At 35.5% G+C, this 19,057-nt stretch overlaps 1 protein-coding gene across 4 annotated transcripts in view; it reads right to left on the bottom strand.

Moving 5' to 3' along the window:
• LOC141448770 (adhesion G protein-coupled receptor E3-like) overlaps positions 1 to 19,057 on the bottom strand; it is a 136,404-nt gene that overhangs the window by 82,824 nt on the left and 34,523 nt on the right. Inside the window, exons 2-3 of one of the 4 annotated variants that reach the window (XM_074117375.1) lie at positions 18,739 to 18,814; positions 17,426 to 18,655 (exon numbers count right to left, since the gene is read on the bottom strand). The exons of the other annotated variants lie outside the window; for them this stretch is intronic. The gene's annotated coding sequence lies outside the window, so the exon portion shown is untranslated. The remainder of the gene's footprint in view (positions 1 to 17,425; positions 18,656 to 18,738; positions 18,815 to 19,057) is intronic. 4 annotated transcript variants of the gene reach the window in all.

Raw genomic sequence — 19,057 nt, 5'->3', positions numbered from 1 at the left:
TTTTCCTGGCAAATAGTTTTTTATAAAACTGGCAGCCCAATTTTTCGGTTGTTAGAGCATACAAAAGAAAATATCGGGGAAAACCCCGATAACCTGAAAAAAGGAGTCCCCTAAAATTGCACTTTTTGCTAACCTATTTTCACCCAATCATAATCTCGTAGATTACATTAGTAGCAGAACGGAACATCAAGTATGAGATTTATACAATTTTTCTCTTTGGATAATCTGTTCAAACAACTCATCCTCTACACTCATGAGTGTGTACATCCGGTGTTAACTCAAATTGGAAAATTTACAATTGGAATACTTCCTCTTTCTAGGAGTAAGAAAAAGGAAGAAAAAAATGAATTTTAAGGTAGCGTAGGATTAAGGAAGACAGTTATACAATACGTAGAACGGAAAAAGATAAAGATATTGTCAATTTTTGGTGAGATTTGAAGGCGAAATGTAGAAGAAAGACATTCAAACCGACACAATAGACGTAAGAAGAGACAAACTTGAAAAATACAACCTCAAATATCTTCCACATCAACATGTGAAACACACATTCACCCATCCTACCAAGTTATTACACAAACTGTCTCGTAAAGTTTGCGGTCAAACTATAACCCTACAGGGGTTTTCCTTAACTCATCCTTCTGTTACTGATTTTCCACTCTTACCCAGCGCTCTCTTCTTCCTTCAGGACTTTCCTTCCTTCTGACCGTCTTCTACTTACCCACACAACACCACACTATAGCGCTGTTGAGACAGCTTTTAGATATTGAACACAATAGTTTCCCTCCGTCCCTTCACTCTTCCTCTGTCTTTGGAAATCTTTAGATGGCCGATGCAAACTTTCTCTTAAACCACAGCTTGTTCTCCTCCAAAGTCAGCTTCCAGCCACTTGCTTCTCCTACTGCTCTTTAGAGAGTAAGCTTGCCAACTTTACTAAACTACACTTTTTACTCCTTTTGCCATTCTAACTTCTTGCGCGGTCACGCACTCCCTTCGTTTGCATGTATGATTGAAGGTGGAGAAGAAAGGCAGTTATCGAAGTCTCGAAATTCCACACTTTATAAAGTTCTCTGACATTGAAGTTTTCACATTCAATGCAAGTATTTCGGTATCAAATTTCATTCTCTCGTTTTCCTACGTCTTTTATATCTCTAAATTCTTCGTTGTTGTTGGTGTTGTGCTTCGTAAACTTGGAGTGTCACAATCTGAACCGTGATGTCACTACAGCAACAAGTCACTTCCGCGAGTAGGCCAACACCATCAGAGGTATTATGCATACTTGTTTCACTGCCAGAACTTAATCTTCAATCTTTAAGCCTCTTCAGCATGTAATTGAAAGATGGACAAAGAGATCCATACTCAGAAAAACTGAAGTAGGAACTGGAAAGGTCCCAAGAAGCGCTGATCCCTGATTGACGCCTTTTTTTTAAAAAAACTAATAATTCTATTTATTTATTTTTAAAACGCTTGCAATACGCGTTTTGTTTTGATAAGCTCAAAAAGCATTTCCACTAAAAATCTCCTAACGGTGAGCTTTGTAGCCCTTGCAGATTTCGGAAGAAGAAGAGGATACAGTCTCTTCTATCCAGTCTAGTTTGTGCTTCGAGACCTTTGGCACTTGGAGGCGTGGTACTCTATGGTACGCTTAAAACCATCCTTAAGAGGACCATGGATCTTCTACACACAATTCAAGGCTTTCAAAAACCGTCAACAATTCTTTTAAATCTAATCTAAGTTCCAAACCGGAGCTTCAAGTCGGTCCAGCTACTATTCAAGTTTTATTGAATCTTTTTTAAAAGAAATGCGACAGTGAAATTAATTGCTCAGGTTGTAAACGCCGAGCCGGTTGGGGAGTTGGTGATGATGGTGGAAAAATGAACACTGAAAGAATTTTTATTTATATTTTTAAATAGTTTTCTATTTCAATAAAGAAAGAATTTCATAATCTCGTAGAATCTCGTATTTACCGTAAAATATCTTTTTCCAACCGTCATTATACATTCCCTACATATCAACGCCCATTTTTACTTTTTCTTTTTGCCTGTCCCAACCTGGGGTTGAAAAGACATGGCATACTTTATCATCGTAACTTGAATTTTCGTTTGAAACATTTCTAAAAGTTAGCAATAGTTATATACAGGAATACTGATCGTAGAAACGAAGAGGAATAAAGGAGTGGGGGGAGAGAAGCAGTTAACAAAATTACTTCCTGTTCGATTTGTCAATTTATTTTTCACGGAACAAGTTTTGTAACTTGATGTTTCGTTTTGAAAGTCTTCAAAGTTTTCTCGGGGTTGCGTTAATAATCTCTCTTAAACTAGACTTGCTGCTACCTGCTTGTATTAAAGACGATTTCATGAACATGACGTCACAGTCCATAGTTTCTTCTCAACAATCCCTTGATTAAGCTCTTCCTTTAGAGCTTAATTCCGTTGTTTAACAAATTTAGAATGGTCTGAAGGCAACATTACTACATTAACATTGTAATTGTTTAGTAGTAGGACTTAAGACACTTCTATAAACAAAAAAATTAAGTGGTAACTTTTCTTTCTTACATTAAATCGTCAAAATAAGATTATTTTCACAGTTTAGAAGCATATTCGCAACATTTTAATAAGCTATGTAGAGTGTATCTCGAAGAAAAGCCAATGGTAGCATCGACTGCTCCGTTTTTCTTTGTAGCTGAGATACCACTGATATTTCACTAATCCATTTCTTTTAAACTGGAAGAACTTCAACTTAAAAAAAAGAAAAAGATGTTCCAGAAGAAACCTCTCTTTCACATAAAATATCATTAAAAATATTCAAAGCTATTTATCCCTAACTGCAAACCAAGCGAGGCGGCCGCTGAAGTACTTGGCTCCAACTTGTTACAGTGCCTCCAACTAATGTTGTAAAGAAGTAATTTTTCTTGCTTTGCCAGTTTAATGAAGCCGTAGTCTATTGAGACCAATTACAGAACTGCTTGTCTTTCCACTTCTTTGGTTCATTTTCTTAGAGGCACTTCATCCTTTCTGTCCCTTCGCTGAACAGTTTTTATTTTGTCTTTCAACATCCTGATTCTTAATTATGTTTTAGTTTTATTTTATTGAGCCCTGTTTAGAAAATAATTATTACTAATTGTTTTAACAAAAATACTATAAGTTTATTATGCGAATTTACCTAAATATATTTAAATTTATACTAGCTAATTGGGGTATTAAAATTGTTTAGGGCTTTATTTAAGATGGATTACAGATCGGAGACATGATAATTGAAGAAAAGCGAAAGGAAATTTTCCTGTGATTTTTTTTTCACATTTTCCTCCCTCTTATAAGGGAAGTTTCGATTCTAAGTTTTCCCTGAAAATGCGAACTTTGAGGTCCAGTGAATCGAAAAAGTGAATTTTTACAAACTGGTGAAGTGAGCTTAGGACCCGACGGCAGCATAAGGTGAAAAATCAGCCATACAACAGAAATTGACCCGATTATCCAGATTGTTTGTTTCAACGATTTTGTTTGGGTAGATTTCCCGGCTTGTAGTTCCAGAGAAACCTCCACTTCTCTTACCCATTTAAGAAACACACACAGCTTCGAGAAGGGCTGTTAATGGAAGTGTGAATATTAGGAAGGGAAATGCGCCCTCTGCTACCGCCCTTACTCTATCCCAGTAGGGTATTATTTTTCACTGTATCAAGGTTAGCATAAATAGACTCACTTGTATTTCAGTTTGTATGTAAAATAAAGGCAGTAATAATATTAATAAATAATAAATAGACTCGCTTTCTGAGAGGCGACCTCCAAAACTAAAACTCAATCTGCAGCCATATCACTAGAATCAATCTCAATGCTGGAATCTCCAGTATTCACACCCTCATCGGCATGCCACAGTTCATCCTTATTAATCATTCAGCACTTCTGCTTCACCATCAGCGGATACACATTATCTCATAGTTCCAATAGTGTTTACTACGGTGATTGTGATTATAAAAATGTATTGTAACCAAAATATCCGCTAGATGGCATAGGCTGTACTAGTTGGCTATATTTTATTAAAACTATGGATAATAAAACATTATTCGTTCGTTGACTCTCTGACTGGCCAGTACAGCTGCAGACCATAACTTTTCTAATGGTAACCTTTCTTGTGAATAACCGTTTCTGTTAATTCCCCTCTTACCGAAAATAAAAAATAGCTCCTAGTCGGTGGCAATAGTAAAGCGTTCATTTAATGAAATTAGTCCCTTCACGTTATCAATTAGGTTCTTATTTGTTAGAAAAATATTCAAGTATGTGCTTCCACCCCAAACCATAGGACAGACGGTACATCTAGTTGGAAGGTAAGTGTCTCTCTGAAAAAAATATAGATTACTTATTAGATTGTAATCTCTTCATTTTATATGTCTGACGTACATCAGAAACTCAATTCAAACATAAATTATCTGAGAGCGACGTTGGATAGTGACAGTAATATTTTTTTAAATAAAAATCTAACATTAAATCTGTTGATGTTTGACGAAATCGTGATAAATGACGTGTTTTCAAGAAATCAAATTCATTTTACGAAAGTTAATTTAAAATGATTCAAGAAAGGGGCAAAAAACAATATATTTTAATTAAAGTGTAAAAAATGTGAGCAATCTAGTCGCTGTTAATATCCTCGCTTAATTTATATCTAATAAATTTAATTAAGTGAAAACTTAGAAAGACAAGAAAAGGGTTCAAGCAAAAGTAAAGAAATAGACAGGTTCAGTATAATATACTATATTATATTATGAATACATTTTTGACGGAGCCTTCTGATGTCAAAGAGGGTGATTTTCAACGTCTAGGCCACGCTTGCTAAACAGGATAACAGCTGTCCACCAGAGATATGGCTCAGCTGGGTGGCTGATAGCAAAATGTCGAGTTTACGGAATCTGCATTTGATTATAGCACTGAATAGATTTTCTTAAGTAACCAGAAATCCGGTCGAGAGGACAAGTAAAAAAAAAAGCGATTACTCCACAAATTTAAACACAAAGAATCGGTTTTTAGCCATGTATTAAATGTTAATATACGAAATATGAAATATTAATATACGAATATATATATATATATATATATATATATATATATATATTTTTGTATGTACCACCAAAGTTTTAGCATAAAATTGAGCCAGCAGAGAAAGGAAACTTTGATTGTTGTAAAGAAAGCTGCTGGCGGGCTGCACATCGCCAAACATGAATATTTATAATAATATTTCCATATATGGAGCGCAAAGTCCGTTATTTATCGCACACTCTAGTTGTAATTACTTGTTCCAACTTTGTTTACATAGTGACGTTGTTAACAGGGAATTAAAAGTTTCTCAATTCTCTCCCCCCCCGTTTGGGCGAGGCCCGCAAACTCCTGCCATTCGACACGCTTTGTTTACGTTTTCTTAACTTTACTAAGCGGCAGTTACTTAACTATCTTGCTCCCGTTTCTACTTAAACTTCAACAGTTACTAAACTATAAAACGAGTTTGCAGTAAACTTAAATAAACAATGTAATGGTAGTTACCAGATGCTGATTGATGTAGACCTTTCCATACATCTGCTAGTTTAAATGAGCAACTTATTTAACTTTTTATTACTTAGGCTGGAAACATAGTGGAGCGGCGAGCAAAGCGGCGATTATAGCGAAGAGCAAAGCGGCGAAAACAAACACTCTATAGATAGCGTTGCTCTATCTTCGCTTCGCTTTCCACTACCCGCGGTCCCACATGTAACTTGTGTTTGTTTTCGCCGCTATACTCTTCGCTATCATCGCCGCTTTGCTCGCCGCTCCACTGTTTCCAGCCTTAGGCTCCCGAAGCTTTTTTAGCGCACTGCCGGAAAGTGTTCTCTCTTTACAGTGAGCTGAAAAGAGTAAGAAGCTTGTAGGAAGAGAAAATCTAGGCTGGGTTCGAACCCGGGAATCAAGTATACGCTAACTTTTATATAGCTATAACCCTCCTTAAAAATTATTACATTATTGTTTTTATTTACAGTGTGACGCACGCTGTAAAATATGTTCCACAGCCCTGAAATTTTTTATAAAGCTAAATTTAACTTTTATATATGTTATCTTTCTTTTTCATAAATATTTTTTTAAAAAAACTCAAACCACCGGAAGAGCAGTAGCTGGATGAAGGAGAAGGAAGTAGAAAACTAATTATTCTTAACCAATATTTGTGGAATATAAAGAAAATGAAAGTTTTTCTTTTTCCCTTTGGTCACAATATTTCCAGAGTTAGCTAAATATTTTGTTAGCTGCGGTCTATAGGGAGAAAGTCAACAATGAGTCGGATATCAAGTCCGATTACGCCCTCCACTTGAAGTGGGGGTGGAGTATGCTTAACTATCCAAACTTTGTTTTGGAACAATGGGAAATGTTTTTTTCCCAACTCTATCTTCCTGTCCAGAGAGAAGGAAAGTTCTAAAAATAATTAACTATTTCCCCGGGACCACTTTCCCACCAAAAAAAACCACTTTGTTTTTTTAGAATATCTCCTGTTGGTTTATAACGAACATTACAAGGTTCAAAAGGATCCCAGAAATAGTAATCATAAAGTATGGGCTATAAAAATGAAAGTACTTAAAGACTGATTTGAGTTCAATGTTTGCTGTGCTCCCCGACCAGTGAGTGGTGAGATATCTTTAAAAAGATGCTTTAAATGCAGAATACAATGATGAGCATACATTTAAATAGAAAAGGTAATGCCTAACCTTCCCTCTATCAGAAAAATTGACTGCAGCACAGTTCCAGGCTAACCTCCCTTACAAAATGCAAATTTATTTTGCACTTATTACAACTTAACATATGTTGTATTTTTATTGATTAAATGCAACATTGATCTCTTGCTTTTGACAAGACAGGGTGAATTTAATTTGTATATTTCTAAATAAATTATAAAAAATAATGATAAAATATTAACAGGAGAATATACTGAGCTATGCATAAGACATTTTATTGTTTTATAAATGGATGTTAATGAAGGAGTAAAACAACATGGAGAGCTAAGCAATGTTTATCAGCGAGAAATTGTAAAACGCAGAGAAAGGCAAAATAAACACACAACTCATATAATTGGAATAAATTTCTATACCAATGTAATGGAGCAAAATAGACAAGATAAAGACAAAGAACTTGAGCTCGAGTGAGTAGACAATGAAGTTAAGGCGGAAGAAGAAGATGAAGTAAAGAGCAACACGAATCAGCATTCAAGCAGCTCTAAATGAGGACGGCAAGATGTTAGTTGGGCTAAAAAGACACCCAAGCCACGACGACGTTTTTATCACACGAAGATGGAAAACTATATCCTACTTCTGCCACACTCTTCTAACCCACTATAATGTCCCAACCTTTCCTAAACTCCCAGAGTTCTTCTTCCCAACAGTCTAACCCCTAACCATACTTGCTCACTTATCACGCCACTTTTAAGTCTTCCAACACGGAGGTATAAATTTTGTATTAGACTAAATTTTCGTTAAGTGTTCGTGTCACCTTTTGGTAAATGGCCAAAATGTCGTGAAAAACCCACCCATTGCAAGTTGCCCACAGGAATCCAATATAGGATTTTGGTCCTCTGGCTAACTGCCAAACCACTCTAATCAGCTACAGACGACCAATTGGGCCAATTCTGGAAAGAGATTCCTAAAAGTAGAAGAGATAAATAACTAGGCAAAGAAAATAGAAATACTAATCGTTTAAATGAATTTAAACTTTTGAAGTGGCCGTATCTTGTCCTTTATTACCCCCACCATTTTCTGTCTACTTCCGGTTTCTTTGTACCTTACTCTTATTAACGTTTGCAGTGAGGGAAGTAGATTGGCAGTCAATTAATTCTCAGTATACGAAACATGATTAAAAGCTTTCAAACTGTTTCATTTTTGACAATTTATCGACAAAACTTCTCATATTTAAATACTTTAGCTAAAGCTCATTACTTTTCTTGAAGCTTCTTTTGTCATCCATCAACTACCTTCGTAAAACCAAGGACTCGAATCAGCAGAACGGAGTTGATTACCCCAAACATTACCAAACATCATTCCTTTATTTCTGTCCCTCCAGTACGAGCAAGTTTTCAATTGTTTAATAATTCCGTAATAAAGATTTAATCGGGAATTGTACTTAGGCGCCTACAATACTGGTCATGAGTTTGTTAGGTTCCAATCAAACTGCTGTTCTCTGGTATTCCTCAGTTTCGTGAATTCCTTGCTAGGTGGGCACAGATAGTTTCCTAAGACGTTTATATATAATGGGGCTTATACCAGAGAATATGAAAAAGAAACACCTCCACTGATCTCTGCCTGTTTGTGATATGAGATCAGGTTCTATTCTCCAATCAGATAGCTCTACAGCTCATTAATAGTTTAAGCGCTTTAAAAACTATCTACATTTTTACCAAAATAATTATTTTAAAAAAAGCGTCAAACATCTTTAGAAGTAGCAAGTAATGTTAAGAAAAATGTTTTATATAAATACCACGTACTGATTTAATAAACTTTCCTTTGACTAATTGGAGTATAAAGCAATTAATGAACTCTTTCATAATAATGGCTGCCAGGTACAGATGAACACAGCAAATTGTAGCTGCTAACACAGAGGATAGCGGCCGCCCTTACCATTTAATAACCCAGAGCGTATATATTACTGGTATTCTAATTAAAACATAATCAAGGGAAATACAAATACTATCAAGAACGAAACATATTTGGAAATTATAATTACATACCTCATTTAAACCGGAGTACATACAGAGAATTGGGAAAATGATCAAAAGTTAGAACTTTTGAATATAAGTTTTTAATAAAATTCTGAGAACAGATAACTTATTAAAATTTACTTGGCAGCTGCTAGACAGTTTCTTTGAACGAAGCCCATCACCTTGTTTTCCAACATTCTCCTGAGCCCTATTGACTTTAAGCAGGTTCTGGGCGAAGCTATGTCGCCTCGCTTACTCCAACGTTATACAGTTCATTACATTTGGAATAAAAAATGTTCAAGAAGTTAACTAGCTTCAGAGTTTCAAGAGAGCATTTAATAACGGAAATTGCAAGAGAAAGTAGTGAGAATTCAAAGTAGATTTTTTCATACTTGCACTTCTGGTGCGAAGATTTGGCACGATCGCAATGCTTTCTATAACTAGCATTTAGAGAATAATAACAAAAAAGAAGTTATTAAATTAATTAAAAAGCAACAAAGTTAAATTAATTAAAAAGTCTGCTCCACATCACAAATTCTTGTACTACTGCTTTCTTTAACGACTATATCCTCATTTGCAGATTGCTACCAATTATTTCAGTTTTAATTAAACATCAATATTATTCTGTACAACAGTTGAATCATGAATATGAATAAAAGAAGTGATTTTAAAAATAATATTGCAATAACATCAATTTATATTTTGGTATTCACAAAAAAAAATTATTTTGAAGAGAACAGTTCGGTTTACTCTTATAATTTAAAAATAACGTGGACTATAATTGTCCCCGGTGTTTACTTCACAAAGAGTATTAACAAAGACAAAAAATCCTCAATTATTTCACTTTAGATAAGAAAAGGGGAATAACAATGATAAAAAAAAGCTCCAAACCAAAATAGAAGAAAACAGAGAATGCGTAAACCTCCCCAAAAATAGCGAATGTTAAAAGTAATTTAAGAATAAATTTAAAGGTACAGGGTTCATACAAAAAATTAATACTTCGGTGTAACAAGAAATAGCAAAATTTGGTCGATAAAGAGAAAGCTGATCTGCTCGCACAAATTTTTCGAAAAGTTTTGGCAATATGATGAACATTTTCAAGTTTCCAAACAACAGATAAGGAAAGCTGCCGTAAATCCGAGAAGAACTGCAATTCACAGTCACTCAGCTGTCTAGAACCTCCTCTAGTGGAAGTCTTGTGGAAGGGAAAGAAAGTTCTAAAGTTTGGAGAGTCAGAAAACAAAAGATGCTGACGTCAATTAAAGCCCATGAGTTCTTCATCTCTTATACGATATATTTTTTATATAATCAAGAAGCAGACTTTAATATTGTAAAGAAAAATATAACCATCAAATTGTTCTTTTTGCCATCGTACATCCATCATCTACTTTTTTCCTGCCAACTTGCTTCAAGTAGGAGGGACTTTACCCACGCTACTTACAACTTCCCTAGAAGTCTAGTTATTCTTAATATGCGGGTCATCCTCAAAAATATCAGTAAAGGCTGGTTGGATTCGCGCCAGGTAATGGCCTAATTGCCTATAACTTGGAGTTTCCCTGCAGAGTCTAGATAGTAACCCCCAAGCTGAACGAAATATACCTTGTCCAGAGTCATTGTTTTTTTAATTTGTATCTTTGGGAAAACTTATAAGTAAGAGGAAAGGCGCTAAAGGAAAAGAGATCCCAGATCCTGCCGATCTTCCTAGAACTTCGCTACAGAAACTGTAAGTTGTTTCTTCCTCTGAGGATGTTATAAGGTAAGTGTTCCTTACGAAGAGGGGCTCGAAATATTGGTTTCAAAGAAGAATGCTCTATTGACAAAAAATAAATTTAGTAGATATTGCTAGTTTGAAGGAAAGATTGTATTAGTAAGAGGAAATGGCGCAGTTAGATTACACCTTTTCGATTAGCCGAACAAGCTCTAATAAAGTGAGTGGTACTTCACGGATTGGTAAACTGCGGTATCATCAAACACGGAAATCAATATTCGAGTAACATTTTGCGTTTTAGGCCTTCATCCAAATCAAACTACTGACGATTATGTTCACCGGGCTATCAAAGGCTAACTCTTCTTCAAGGGAGCGCAGACGCTTGTAACAAATGAAAATTGTGTAAAAGCTAATTGTGAATGGGTTTTAGGCATTCTGCATTGCAGCAGATTGATACCCCGAGCAGTTTTATTTTTGCCAAGATATCCATAAATAAAGTGACTCAAATTGTTAAACTGGTAAAATAAATATCTTTGAAGTTTTCCGACAAAATACATAATAAAATCCTTATTTCTGTTCAACAGTTTGATGCATGAACTTCCGATTTCCACTTATACTGTTTCTATCAGATACTTGCTGACCGAGCGAGGAGGGAGAATACAAGGTATGTTGTACGATACTAGAAGGAACTAAGTTCGTTGATGGACGAAAACAGAACTAGGAAAAACTTCTGATATGGATAAAAATGAACGATATTATCCCAACCATTCGATAGTAAAATAAAAGAACGTCTGCATTCATTTTTCGCTGAGTTTTCCCAAAGAAACCTTTAAATCATCTGAAATAGTTTGGTAGCACCTTAATTACTTATTGTCGCTAGATATTAAAAGCACCATTTTATTCAATACTTTAAATTAAATAATTGTCACATTATACCGCGACAGAAAGGAAGTACTACACTGTGTGTTCAATTTCAAAGAAAAAGCGTTAATTTTTGTTGACTAATGTTCATCATAACATATAAACGATTAACTTCGCAAAGATTAAACTAACGTAGTTTATAATACTGTAGAGAAGAAAGAGGCCGGCTCATGTTCTCGCTGTAAGCAACAAAGTCTGCAATCTTACTAAACATGTCGGAACTTAATTACCGATACCTCATTAGCCCTGCTTCGCAGGCATTATACTTAGATCGATCGACGCTGACAACTGAAAACAAGCTTTCTGTTAGCCTGAGATACGGTATTCCGTCTGGAAGAAGGTTGTAACTCTGCCTGAGATTATATCACAATTAACGGCTTCGTTAAATTTAGTTTTAACATAGTTGAGGTAGTAATTTTAGGAGAGGAAAGACTTATCCTACTCAGGTGTTTGGAAGGCGTTTAGACTAGAACACTAAACTAAACTCTGTGAACGCCAACTTACCCACACGAAGGCTAAATCGAAATATTCAAACTTTTCTCTCTACTGGAGCAGCACATGCCGCACTAACTATTGCTAGACTTAAAATTATTTTTTAAAAAATCTATTTTTACGCTCAACAACTAACTACGTCATACTAGACTTGAATAGATCTTACCACACGAACTGGCTGCAGAAAAAAACGTCTTCCAGTTAAGTAAATAGAAAAGTTCTTCACTTCTACCCGACAAAGCGATTAACTCGCAGTGCGGAAACGCTGACACTAAGTACAAAAATCCGAGGGCGAGAAATTCTCTGGCCACCTAAAATGGGTCTTCCTAATTAGGGGTTTGTAATCATTTCTTCCCGTTAATTGTCACTATTCACATAAATATGCGTTCTCAGATAAGCAATAAATTTACAGGAGCCAATGTTATAATAGAATGAAACTTTTATTGTTTCAGACAGGAAAATATTTCTAAATGGGTGAAATGATGAGGTCACCAAAAGTGGATGGCAAGAAGGGATCCATACCTTCATCCCACCTGAACAGGAAGAGCCGAATGAAGGATTAGGAACAGGAATGGAGGCCAGAGGCAAGAGATTCTGGAGCGATAGAGGCTTTCAGAATACCATCTCTTCGTTTCTGTCCCTCAATAAACTTTAGCATTTTTTACCCATAGTTAATGGTTAATGCTGTTAATGTAAATATTATTGAGAATGCAATGAAATGTATAATTAACATTCGAGTATTTCATAAATTATAAAAAATACAAAATGGTCTTGAACAAACTTTTGTTAAAATTAAAACACTCTTAAGACACTTTTTTGTGACATAATCTTTTTTTTTTAATGCAAAAATAACTTCACGACATTTTTGAACATTTTTACGACAATCTGTTGACGATTTTTCCGGCTTTTCGACATGAAATTTAATTCTCTTCTATTAATCCATAGTCAAACATTTTTTTACCAAGGAGCATCAATATTTTATTTTTGTAATTACTTATTTGACGAATCCTCTCACTAAAAAAGCAATTAATTATTCTAGAAAACTTGACATTCTTTACTAATTTGACTTCTAGATTAGTTTAATTTTTATTCATGAAATTTTGGGACCCACAAACTGGTTGGGAGGAAGAGAGATGAGAGCCGTCCTTACTAAACTAACCCCAGAAATGGGGTACGGGAAAATCAAGTGAGTATTTACAGCAGTTGTGAACTCTGTCCATGGTAAGAGCCAGGACAGTTGTGCAGTTAATTACAATTTTGGACTGTTACCATTTGATGATTTTCGTGCCAGTTTCACTGTTTAAGCCGGCCCCTTTTTTGTCTAAGTTTTGGATGAGATGTGGTCCCCATTTAGTTTTAACACTGCTTCTAATAGAATCACAAAAGTAAAACTGCGAATGAGAAAACTCGGTAAACAAAAAGAAAGGTGGAAAATTAGCATTTAATTCTGAATGTATTTTGCATAGGTCCGTCCTGTTGACACTGGCTTTTTTGTCTTGCAAATGAAGTAAAAGGTGAAAGGAAGAAATGGGAAAAAAGTGTTGTATAGGGGAGATAGCGGCGACACTGGACACAAGGAGAGGAGGTAGCTGCTTCTACATTCTGTCGCTTCAGGCACATGAATCCCAAATAAAACCCACACATTGTTAGTACTCTCAAGTTCAGCTAAGTTTTAATAGCGTCTACTAAAATGTGAAACTGTTTTCTCATATATTACCATTAACGTTAAGCCATCGTAATAATTTTTGTTTTTTATTCTCGCTTTTATTAACTACTGCTCTTACATAATAATGTTGTTCATAAACTGTTTTACTTAATTTAGAACAGAGATTAGCAATCTAAATGCATAAAGCCTTGTAGGAGAAGTATTAAAACAATGCTACTTTAGGTTTATGTAAAAGGGACCTTAATTTACTTAAGCTTGAATAATTTAATCGTCTGCATAAAGCCAAACCTAGACACGAGTCAAATTTTTGGAAATTGTAATTTCTCTGGAAATAGACGCTTTCCTGGAATTCTCAAGTGCCATTACCTACAGCAAACCTCTAAAAGAGCAACTTCAATCCAATTTACCGGTTTACCATTCCTAAAACTTTTTTAAAAATGGAAGAAAGACGCCATTTTGCAAAGGAAAGGAACTAGACGTTTGGTTGAATAACTAGGGAAGAAGCTTTGAATTAGGTAAATTAAATCTCTCAGAGGCTGCACATAGTTAATGAGGTAAGCCTTTCACTTTTATCTGCTAACTCACGGCAATTAGAAATGTTGGAAAAAAAATTGATAAGTATAAAAAATAATATTATAAAGGATATATCGCAGAGGCAGTCCAACTATCTGCCCGTAGACTAGGACTCTCTACCACTCACAGCCCAGTAATGAGCAGTGAGGTCTGCAAAGAGAGAACACCGTCCGGAGGAAGGCATTGCTTTGTATACACTGCGGAAATAAAGATGTTGATCAACGTATTTATAAAAGAAGAGGTCCACGATAGAATCAGGAGGATGTCAAGTTAGAGGAAGTTGAAACGTGGAGTAGACTTCTGTTTAGGGTCAAGTAGAAACTACTCTTCAGACTTGGCGTCCCTGCGGGTAATCCCGCCTAACAACTCTTAGCACTGAATTCAAATACATGAATCATAGAATAGAGCAGTAAACTACGTACCAACATTTCAGCCTAAAAGAGGAAATGTTTACGTCAAGACATTGGCTGACCAAATCAATCTACAATTATTTTTTGAAAGATCAAGTAAAAAGAACTAACAACATACCTAGTGATACCGCAAAATGACCGTTGGATCAAGGTTACCGTTAATGAGGCGCCTCCTAAATTTATTTTCATGGAAAAATCGTTTATCAAAACTGATGTAACCACATACATACAGACCAAATGTAAGAAAACTACTCCATTTTGGGAAACTCAAAATGTGAATTCACGTGAACAATCTAAATCTAGTCTGTATTATAGCAGGACTGCCTCACAACAGGAGTAAGCACTGAAATAATAAATTTCAAAATTCTTCGCGATTAAAATACTTACTTTATCTAGCAGTCCTCAGACGTCTTTCTCTAACGTTACCTCAAACCTCTCTCTAAAGTACCGCCAAACGGAAACGTTACCTCAAACCTCTCTCTCAAACGGAAAAAATAGCCCTTCCCTTATTTATTCTCCTCAAAAAATAAACAAGACGTCACAATATTGACGAACTTATTGACAATAAAGAAGTTTTATTTTTATTTTAAGATATACGTATAAAGGATATTTTGCTCTCTACTGTAGTGCTCGCACACATCCATCCTGGAAGGCATTGTTGGCGCTTCGTCTTCTGCCATACACCGTCTATGAGCAACACTAGAGGTCTGACCTACAAAGTGCGCTGCACTAAAAATTATGAAACTTTTTTACAACCCTCGGCTATCTGCAAGAAATATGAGGCCATTACGGAAATATAACGGCTTCATTCGACTGTTATTCTTTCTTCTTCTTTTTTTTAAGACAAGAGCATTAAATGTGTATGGAAAGCAATTTTTATTTTCTCTGGTGAAGTCCAGAAGAAGAAGTGTGGCCAGTGCGTGTTCGGTTTGCGTGATTGATTTCCCTCTAGAAATATAGTGTTTTGAAAACCCATTACTATGGAAACACATTCTTCTACATCCCGTAAGGTACTTTACTGAAACAACCTTGCCCTCATCAACCATCCGTCGACATTCTTCCCATTTTCATCAGCTGCCCATCATCTTCTTCACAATGCCAGTTACAATTTTCAGATCTTCCTTCACAACTTCTGGAGAGTTTTCCAGCTTTCCTAGCTTTTTCTAATCTGCTGGACCATAAGTGTAAACCGCTAACTGAATTGGAAACCCACTAAGTTCACTGAAGTGCCTGTACGATTTGCCTTAACCAAAAGATTCTGCTGGAATGGATTTTTACGTTACTTGCTTGTCACAAGTAACAGTTCGCACAGTACGGGGAGTAGGCCCCTCGAAACTTCATGCAAGTTCTCGCTTTGCGGGAGAATGGACCCGCCCACAGGCGGATGGCCCTATATTCACCTAAATGAATGTAACAATCGTCTGAAAGTAGCTTCCACTTCGTGACTCTGCCTCATCGCGGAGAGAGTGTCCCCTTCCCTTCCCAACAAGACCTTAATACAACCATTCCTTCATAACACATAATTTTGCCTCGTCTAACTAATTCAAATATTCGCACTTTATTAATCAGTATCTTTCGAGTGTTATTCTGTTCCATTAGTTTGGAGTGTAGCAGGATTCGGCAAATGACAGGTTACAAAAAAGAAAAGAATTATGAGAGCAGAATTGCTGTCCGATACTTAATTTGGACATTAAGCCCCTCATTAAAAAAAAAGGGCATTACGTTACTTTTTTCTATTTCATTGTTAGCAAATTCTCTCTTTTCCACATAACATTTCCTTCACACTTGGATAACGAGGTGCACCGAATAAAGAGGATTAAGAACTTACAAGGCTCACCCATCAGGAAGCCCAAACCAGAGGATAGGGAAAGAGAGAAATGGACTCTCCACCGCAAGATACAGCAAGAAGAAATGCAGTAAGTGCACTAGTAAGAGAGAGCAGTTCTGACTCACCATCTATTTCCTCTCACGGATTTCTCTTACTCAACCTGAGACACTTCAATTTTATTATAGAATCAAACTAAGGAGACGGCAAGAGGTTTGGCCATTATAGTCTACGTTCTGTGGCGAGGGTTACGCAAAGCACTCTCGTTCAGGACAGATGATTGTCATTGCAAAAAGTTGATATTCTTGCCGAACGGTTATTATTATACATTTTGGATCAAAATTATTTGAATACAACATGAAGACGATTGTATAACACATATCTTCAGATTGTTCAAGGTTTATATTCTTTTTTATTCCCTACCAACAGACAATATCGAATTAGAGTATCGACTGGTCACATAATAAATGTTAGTGTTCTCAAGATGGAACTAGGCAAATTGGTTCAACTGCAAAATATGATGCAGTCTAATATCAATTCTCATTGTTTTCCATATTTCACAAGCATACAGTCATCCTTACACATTTTATCTTGCATATTTACGATTCTCTGCTGGGAGTATGGTGCAGCGGTAAATGGGGCGATTGTCGTCATAGCTTTTCCACTGTATGTAACACCGCTGTAATAAGTTTTTCTCGGAAATTCTTTCAAAGAAAATCTACGGACGTATTAGTTACCAAGACAGATCCTTTTCCTCGGCAATTATCCTTATTTTATTTGAACTTTAGGAAATTTCTAATATTGAGAGTTCGAATTTTTGCCGTTAGATTCATCAAAACAGATTAATAGAAATTACTTGGGGTAACGCACTCTACTTGGCCAAATAAATGAGAAATGTTGTTTTCTCTGCGGATATTGCAGCTCCAACATCTTGGAAAACCTATAAATGTTTTCAACAGAATTGTTACCCATTCACAAACGAAAGTACTAACGCGATTCTTACACAACGCCCACTTATGTGTACTAATGTGTCATAGATCCTCAAATGTGCAACCAATACACAAAGTGTAAGAAAATCTTCACAATCATTTTTGAAAAAATTCTCAAAACGTGAAGAATCTAATTATTTATTAAAGCGGCACCTTAGGTTGGTTGATTTTGACGTTAAGTATCCAATGGTGATAATCGAAACATCTTGGTTTTGGTCTGCCTGCTTCACTTTTTGTTTTTGTTACATTTTGTTCTCTCTCACCTCGACCATTTTCCAAAGGACTGCTTTTCCGGAATATGTAGATCTTGTAGCGGATATTAAACTTCAACGCGATCACTCTACTTCTAACACCATGATAAAGAGGAAGTATGTTCACTACAGCACATAACACACATAACAGAATAACAGTAACAAGTTTGTTTTACAGTTATTTCTACAAATTGGCAATTACTAAATAATACGATATACACCTAGTAAAGGGTATAAACACAAACAAGCCCCCTCAAACAAAACCACCAATAGGACACCCGTTCATCTTATTGAATCACAAAATAGAGCCACCACTTCCACATAGTCAGAATTCAGGTGTACTCTTCTATCCATTTTATTGCTTACAAGTTTCGGCCATTGTTGTTTGGAATAAAAAAATTATTTTTTTCAATTTAATGCTTGAAACGAATAAATATTTTGTCGCAGTAGATTTGGGTATTTGCTTTTTATTAAAACTATCCGGTACGACAGTTATATAAGGGTTAATCGTCAAAAATTGCACGAAAAAGCGTAACGTTGAAAAACACCCAACTTTGACAATCTTTTTCTCTTTTTCTAAAAAATAGAAAATTCACAAATTTTCTTTTAATATAGGACAAATCCTCCTTTATAACTGTTATTTTTTTTGCGACAACATAGATTAAACAGATTAAGAGAAAAAAATTGCTGAACATAAGCAAAAACGACATTTTCAAAAATTGTTCTTGTTCTTCTTGTTATTTTATTTTTTGTAAACAACGTAGCGCCTAAACACATAAACCGATTTTCATGAATGAGGTGTCATTCGATTCGTAAATTCATGTGGATGGGCCTTTTGGGGGTCTCGACGCTGTACATCGAATGGAAGAGGCCCCCTCCAAAATTATTATTACTAATAACAGTAAATCTTAGCCCGACACTGATAAAATTTGGTAGGATGAAAGAGTTAAAGCTCCCCAACTTAATGTTAAAGTGAAGCTCTGCTCATACACCCATTGAAGGTAGATATAGTAATCGTTTCAAATTATCGACGCATGCACAGATTTTCATTATTCATTCATTCGAATCGAAATATTGTATAGAAAAGCCTTAGAAGTCTCGACGCTATGCCCCTTAAGGAGAGAAGTTTGCCCTAAAAAAAAAAAAAATATCATTGTTATCATTGTAATTATTTTAAAAAGTAAATAATTGTTTGCTAAAACAATTATTACTAACATTTATGTGACGCTTAGTCCAATTTTGACAACATTTAGCACGAAGAAGTCAGCATAAGGGTCAGTGATAGTAAGTTCTAAAAAAATAATGAAATGTTAATGCAGTGAAATTCTCAAATGATGTATAAATGAAATGTTGGGCACTTGCTGATTTCTGTTTTTAAACTATAAATTTTTGTTAAAGAGGACGAATATAAATTTACAATTATATAAAATGACAGTTAATTCAATTACCGGAAGAAGTAGCTTACTGTCAAGAGAAAAACGGCCAGTTCCATGAATACAATAAATCTGAACTGCATTTGTTCGATCGTAGACAA

The sequence above is a fragment of the Rhodnius prolixus genome, unplaced genomic scaffold (assembly GCF_049639745.1).
Source record: "Rhodnius prolixus isolate KJV_2025 unplaced genomic scaffold, Rpr scaffold_2, whole genome shotgun sequence".
Classification (NCBI taxonomy): Eukaryota; Metazoa; Arthropoda; class Insecta; order Hemiptera; family Reduviidae; genus Rhodnius; species Rhodnius prolixus.
Note: the sequence above shows the minus strand (reverse complement) of the source record. Positions and strands in the feature narration are given on the sequence as shown.